Raw genomic sequence first — 7,642 nt, forward strand, 5'->3', positions numbered from 1 at the left:
GGCCGAGGGAGCCGGCGTACAGCTTCCGGGTCATGTGGCCAGCAGGACTAAACTGCTTCTGCCGAATAAGAGCAGCGCACTGAAACGCCGTTTACCTTCCCACCAGAGCGGTACCTATTTATCTACTTGCACTTTGACGTGCTTTCGAACTGCTAGGTTGGCAGGAGCAGGGACCAAGCAACGGGAGCTCACCCCGTTGTGGGGATTCGAACCACCGACCTTCTGATCGGCAAGTCCTAGGCTCTGTGGCTTAGACCACAGCGCCACCCGCACAGGAAGCTGCATTACTGTATAGTGAGTCGGACCATCTATTTCAATAATGTCTGCACTGACAGGCAGGGTTTTGGGAAAGATACCGTGGTGGAGCATTTGCTTTGCACGTAGAATGTCCTTGGCACCTCTAGCTAGGGCTAGGAATGTCCCCTGCCCAGAACCTGGGAGTGTTGCTGCCAGCCAGTGTAAACCGTATTGAGATAGATGAAGCATCTTCCTAAATTCTGTCACAATCGCTAAGCAGGGTAAGAGAAACTCAGATTATGTCCAGATGATCAACAAAAGTCAGAGAAACAGAGCCCCCATCTTCCTCCCATATGAAAAACTTCAGCTTGCTCAGCTTAAGGGCTTGACAGGATTTTGGGGTTTGCCAGGTAACAGCTGAGCTATGAAGTTAAAAGCAAGAAGGAGAGCAAAAACAATTGAATCACTGAAGACTGATATTGGATTGTTGAACGGTGATGTCATAATCCTGTCAGGCAACAGGGAACATGGTCAGTCTCTCTCTGGAAGTGCAGTTTTCAGCTAAATTTGAAGTACATTTTAAGGAAAACTATAATTGCTAGAGCACGCTCCCCCCAACCCACTTTTAGCTATTGACCAAACAGCTATTTACAACAGACTTAATTCTAAAATTTAGAGGAAATTTAGGGGGTGGGGGCATTGGTTTGATTCTGCAGAGCTCTCCTTAATATTCATTTACATTAATTCGGTGATGCTTTTAACGCAACATCTCACCTGACGCTTTTGCAGCTCTCCATTATTCAGTGTGTCAGCATTTATTTCTATCACTCTGGTGTTTCATGGTTTTTGTGGTCATTTGTTCGTGCCCATAGAGGGACATGGGTGGCGCTGTAGGTTAAACCACAGAGCCTAGGACTTGCCGATCAGGTCGGCGGTTCGAATCCCCACGACGCGGTGAGCTCCCGTTGCTCGGTCCCTGCTCCTGCCAACCTAGCAGTTCGAAAGCACGTCAAAGTGCAAGTAGATAAATAGGTACCGCTCCGGCGGGAAGGTAAACAGCGTTTCTATGCGCTGCTCTGGTTCGCCAGAAGCGGCTTAGTCATGCTGGCCACATGACCCAGAAGCTGTATAAAGCGAGATGAGCACCGCAACCCCAGAGTTAGCCATGACTGGACCTAATGGTCAGGGGTCCCTTTACCTTTACCTATTCTTGCCCATGTGCTCCCTTGCCTTTATCTCAAGGACTCTTGTAGTAGAAGATGTTCCCCAAGTAGGAGATGTTCCACCTAGCCAAGTCACCAAAACTTAAATGGGGAATTGAAAACAGTTGGCATCTTATTGAAATGGATCCCCGCTCTGTATATTTTCATTAAGCCCAGACATGAAGAAATTGCGACCCAACAGGTTCTATGCAAATCTAAACAGGATATATACATGGCTTTAAACAAAAGCAGCGACGTGGTGGCAGACTAAGCAAAACCCCTGCCAAATTACAAATCTACACCCTTAAAGGCTACAATCTTTAGATTTAGTCTTCTGAAGTTTAAAATCTGATTGTATCCAGATAAAAAGACACCAGCCTTCGCGTGGCTGAATAAACAAATCTGTTCATCAAATAAAAAATACGGTTAAAGGCCTTGCCACTCATGTCTTGGAAACAACTAGATTACCGTATTTTTCGCTCTATAACACGCACCTGACCATAACACGCACATCGTTTTTAGAGGAGGAAAACAAGGGAAAAAATATTCTGAATCAAACAGTGGACGTATCATTTTTGTGCTTCATGCTGTGGCCACAGACATGTGATCTGATGGTGAATTTGGGGTGACCCAATGCAAAAATCCTGAGAATCCCTGTGGATCCATGCTTTGTAACCACGTTTTTGCACCATTGCAGCCCCAGGCAACAGTGGGTGCGTGATTTTTTTTTGGGGGGGGCAGGCTGTAGCCATGGACATGCTATGTGCTCTGATGGTGAATTTTGGCTGACCCAATGCAAAGTTCCTGAGGATCCCCGTGGATCCATGCTTTGTAACCACGTTTTTGCACCATTGCAGCCCCAGGCAACAGTGGGTGCGTGATTTTTTTGGGGGGGGGCAGGCTGTAGCCATGGACATGCTATGTGCTCTGATGGTGAATTTTGGCTGACCCAATGCAAAGATCCTGAGGATCCATGTGGATCCATGCTTTGTAACCACGTTTTTGCACCATTGCAGCCCCAGGCAACAATGGGTGTGTGATTTTGGGGGGGCAGGCTGTAGCCATGGACGTGCTGTGTGCTCTGATGGTGAATTTGGGGTGACCCAATGCAAAGATCCTGAGGATCCATGTGGATCCATGCTTTGTAACCACATTTTAAGTGGGGAGGGAAGGAAAAACACAGAAGGCTAAGAATGCAGGAGAGGGCTATAACGTGAGGAAAGGAAGGCAAAAGTTTTCCCCCACCCACCCACCCAAGCCAGCCACTGTTTAAGGATTTCATCCTTTTAAATGGAAGAAAGCATATTTGAATGCTGTGTGTCCCCCAAAACAAAAAGCAGGAAGTCAAATCAGAATTTTAAGCTGAACCTGTAATCTCTCTTCCCTTCACATACATTGTTCCCTCCGGAGCAGGGACAGGATAGAGCGACGCTCTGCTTTCCTCTCTACTTGCCTGGAGGGGAGGGGCTTTCCCTGCTCTTTGTTCGGACGCTCTGCTTTCCTCTCTTCTTGCCTGGAGGGGAGGGGCTTTCCCTGCTCTTTGTTCCGTTTGAGCAAACACAGTAACGAAACAGAGCGGGTGGGCAGTAAGACCCTGAGGCAGAATGCAGGAAAGCAGCAACTTCCTGTCTCACGGAGCTCCCTTCTCCCTGAAGCGCGGTTTGATTTTTGCTTTATTTTTCGGCTCCAGGGACCACACATTCGCTCCATAACACGCACAGACATTTCCCCTTCCTTTTTAGGAGAAAAAATCTGCGTGTTATAGAGCGAAAAATACGGTAAATTACTGTTTCTATGGCTGTATACTGTTAACGGAGAAATCTGAGGGCTCCCTTGGACAAAAAACAAGGACACCAGCCAGGAATACCAGAGCAAAACAGCAGCCAGTAGGCTTGGTCTTTATTGAAGACTGTCGCGACAGGACTCCCACCTGCCACCAGGTGGAACAAGATGGAAGCCCCGAACGAAAGAGCCCCCAAACTTTTATTAGCTACTAATCCCCATGTTACACCGCCCCAAACTACATTACTAATACATCACGGTTACATCATGAAAGGGGAGGTCTGGTGGCAGTAATCTGAGCATCCTGGACCCTGCCCCATGGTTCCCCTTGCCCTCCACCAAACACCCATCAAGTATAACAAAAAAAGATATTTACATTTCCCTGTTTCCCAGCCAAATTAATCATACCCTTTTGTCTTCATCTGGGTTTCTTTTTTCTGGAATGGTTACCTGTCCGGCACTCAGGTATCAGGATGCCAGGGATTATCACTCAGGCAGAGGGGCTGCTGAGTAGCTGAGCTCACATGTCTTTATGAACTTCTGAAGTTTTCCCAGTGAGCCAGTACATAGATACATTTATCAGTGAATTCTTGCATTTGGTATCGTGCAGCAAAGGCCCTTTGAATAGATAGGAAGAAACTGAGATGAAGTGTTTTGTGGGGACAAATCACAAAAGCCACAAAAGTGATTGTTCTGGTTTTGGTAGTGGGCTGCATGTGCATGATATCTGCTGGAGGGGCAACCCCCTCAACCTATACATAAATTCCTGCAACAATACACACCATACCCCTCAAAGAGCTACAATTCCAAGCCCATGATTATTTGGGGAGATTTGTGAGGTCTGGGTTCAAATTCCAGATTAAGAAAACGTCCTAGACAAGCTCATACCATCTTAACTCGATTCCTCATCTGTACAATAACACAAACCAGCACTTTATCTATGCAATCACACCTAAGAGATTCCTAACCCCACTGTGCCCCACAGTCTACGGCAGAGGTGATCTTTGCTTCTACAACACCTTCTTTATGGTGTGCTTATGAGAACATCGCAGATTGAATTATTTCCCCACCTGTCTTAAAGAACAGCATCTGATTAGTCTCTTGCTGATGGCCTCATTAACTATAGTCAAACCCTAGAGAGATTTTCGTGGTGCCTCTTCAGCCTATTGGTACCACGAAGTGTGGCATGTTGCCTTCAGGGAGAAGTTGGCCCAGAAAACGAGAGTTCTCCGTAGCATTTTGAAATCTGACAAATCAATTTCAACATGGTATTTCTTTGTTGTTTTATGTTAATAATGAAAAGAACAGTCAGTATCATCCTTTACACAAATATTTGGAATACTTAGTGTTATGTATTGAAGTTCTCACCCTGGCCACCAGGGTTATTGTGTACTGTATATAGTTTTCACTCAGGTCCACGTCAGTTAATTTAGGTAGGAAACCCTGGGTTGTTGCTACAATGTTGACAGCCGGCTGCCTATAAAAGCAGGCCGGCTGAGCTGTTTGCTGTTCAGTTCTGTTCCAGCTTACAAATAAAGAGCTGCTTTGGGCTGAAATATTGGGAAATAGTTGAAAAAAATGGAGATAATTGGAGGCTGCAGAGCTATGAAAAACTAAAGAATAAGGTGCAAGATTGGTTTCACTATGCTCAAATTCATGAGGTTTTTAAGATGGATAAAAAAACAGGATTCCAGGTGGAAAAATCGAAACTAGAGACAGAATTGTTAGAACCAAAGACTAAGTTATTATCAAGAATGTATAACTTGCTGCTTAAATGGAACACCCAGGATGAGACAGTTAAATCAGCCATGATAAAATGGGCTCAAGACATTGGGTACAACATTATGTTTGAAGACTGGGAAAGGTTATGGACCACCGGTATGAAATTCACGGCATGTAATGCTTTGAAAGAAAATATTATGAAAATGATATACAGGTGGTACATGACCCCAGTCAAGCTTGCTAAGATATACCATTTGTCTGACAATAAATGCTGGAAGTGTAAGGAGGCTGAAGGGACATTCTTTCACCTTTGGTGGACTTGTCCAAAAGTGAAGGCCTTCTGGGAAATGATTTACAATGAGTTAAAAAAGGTGTTTAAGTACACCTTTCCTAAGAAACCGGAGGCCTTCCTCTTGGGCATTGTCGGCCAAAAGGTGTTAAAGAAGGACAGAACGTTTTTTATGTATGCAACTACAGCAGCAAGAATTCTTATCGCCAAATATTGGAAGACTCAAGATTTGCCCACACTGGAAGAGTGGCAAACGCAACTGATGGACTATATGGAATTGGCCGAGATGACTGCCAGAATCCGAGATTTGGGAGAAGAAACAATCGAGGAGGAATGGAAAAAATTTAAGGACTATCTGCAAAAGTTTTATAAGTTATATGAATTATAAAAATTCGCAGGATTTGGAAAGGTTAGCTCCAGTAAGAGAGTGTATGATCTATGAAGCTAGGTAATACCAATGAAAGGATTAAATGTTTAAATGTTTAAAATGATATTATATTTGTTTTCAAAGTAAATGGATAATAAGTAATTTAAACTCAAAATGTAATGATTGGAAAGTACAAAAGAAACACATGAAACAAGGTAATAATTTGCTGATAATTTTATTGTTAAGAATGCACTGTGTGGGAGATGTGGGGAAGCCCGATAGAAGACTGAAATAAGCTCTGAAATGATCTATCTTTTTTCTTTTCTTCTCTTGATGTCTTTGCTTCTTTGTATATTTGACTGTTTATCTCTATCTGGAAAAAATGCAATAAATTTTTTTTAAAAAAAACAACAAATAAAGAGCTGCTTTGGAGAAATCGCTACGTCGTCTTCTATGTCTACCCACTACTTAATACTTAGTGTCAGGGGTTCAGAGACAGAGGCACAGGTGAGGGAGGAGACGGAGAGCGACGAGGAAGAATCCCAGGACAGTGAGGAAGAGGATGACAATGACTTGAGATCTTCCATGAGTCTCTCAAGTGAATCGGAGGATTCTCAGGAGGGGGCGCCCCTAGTCAGGACAAGGGGGGTCACAGGGGGGACCTGCCAGGAGCAGGGAAGCAGCAGGGAAACCCCGAGCGGGAGTGGGAGATCGGGGCCGGCTTCCCAGCAGGAACGAAGGGAAGAGAGTGGGGTTCCCAGTGTTACACACGGAGCGGAGCAGGAAAGAGACAGGGGAAGGAGATCTGGGGAGAACGTCCTGCCGGAAGAGGGGGAGAGTAGTACAGGGAGTAGTGTCAGTGTCAAAAGGAAGGTCAGAGGTAGCGAGCGCGCGCCAAGTTCAAATGTGGAGGCGCGCGGAAATGGAGAAAGCCCGGAGGAGGAGCCCAGCCCCAAAGCACGAAGGAGGGGGGAACAGGCATCTCAGGAATCCGCTTCGGGAGAGAGCAGGAGGGAAGGAACCCAGGGGGGCAGAAAGACCCTGCGGAAAAGGAAAGACAGGAAGCGGTGGTCTAGCACAAGCCTCATAAGTTGGTGCAGGGGCGGGACCGAGTCAGAGGGGACTTCAAATGTCTGACGTTAGACACTCGGGGCTGCACGCCTCGGTTGTGGAACCAATAATGAACTGCAATAAACATCCTTGTATATAAGAAGAGCTTGGCGTTGGTCTTTTGTGAGCTGAGACCAGAGGCAGCCCGTGACAGTAAGTCCCCTCCAAAACTACGCAAAATTTATTTTTTTGCAAAGCTCACGAAGTTTGGCAGCCATGAGTATGGACCAGCAGATAGCTGAGCTACGCGACACAGTCTCCCAGCTTACCACTGCGGTAACTGTGGGAAAATGATTGCTTGTACATGAGAGCATGAGCAAAGTTCTTATTGTTGCAGGGTGATTTCATAGCTAGAAGCATCCTTGGAGCATGAACAGCGCGTGAACAGCTCGTGCTGTCCTATATGATTGGCTAACGTAGCATGGCCTGATGCTCGCATAGTCTAGTGCGAATGTCCTTATCTGCTGGCTAGAACAAATTGCTTGGCTTGTATTTTGTATCTTTCGGATTTCACACAATAAAAGCAGCCATATTAGCCCTAGGAGCAGCCATATTTCGGAACCTATCATGGTGTGAGACTGATTTTTCTTTGGATGCCGAGCTGCAACTCGACAGTTGGTGCCGTGTGACTGCTTTCGGATTTCACGTTGTTTTTCATTATTCAGCACTCACCAACACGTCGTTCATCCACGTAGTGGATCCCTGGTGAGTGCTCCCGTGTGATTTCTTTCGGACTTCATGCTATTTTACAACGTTCAGCCTCACCTCGCCCGGCAGGGCTGCAGACGCGTCGTTCATCCACGTAGTGGATCCCTGGTGAGAGCTCCCGTGTGAATGTGATTCTGGACTACGTTACGGACTTATCAGCACTTATCTCCGCCCGGACAGGGCAAAAGGCGCCTCCCTCATCCTCCTAAGGATCCCTCCGGTAAG

Source organism: Podarcis bocagei (genome assembly GCF_964188305.1).
Source record: "Podarcis bocagei genome assembly, chromosome: 5".
In the NCBI taxonomy this organism is placed as follows: domain Eukaryota; kingdom Metazoa; phylum Chordata; class Lepidosauria; order Squamata; family Lacertidae; genus Podarcis; species Podarcis bocagei.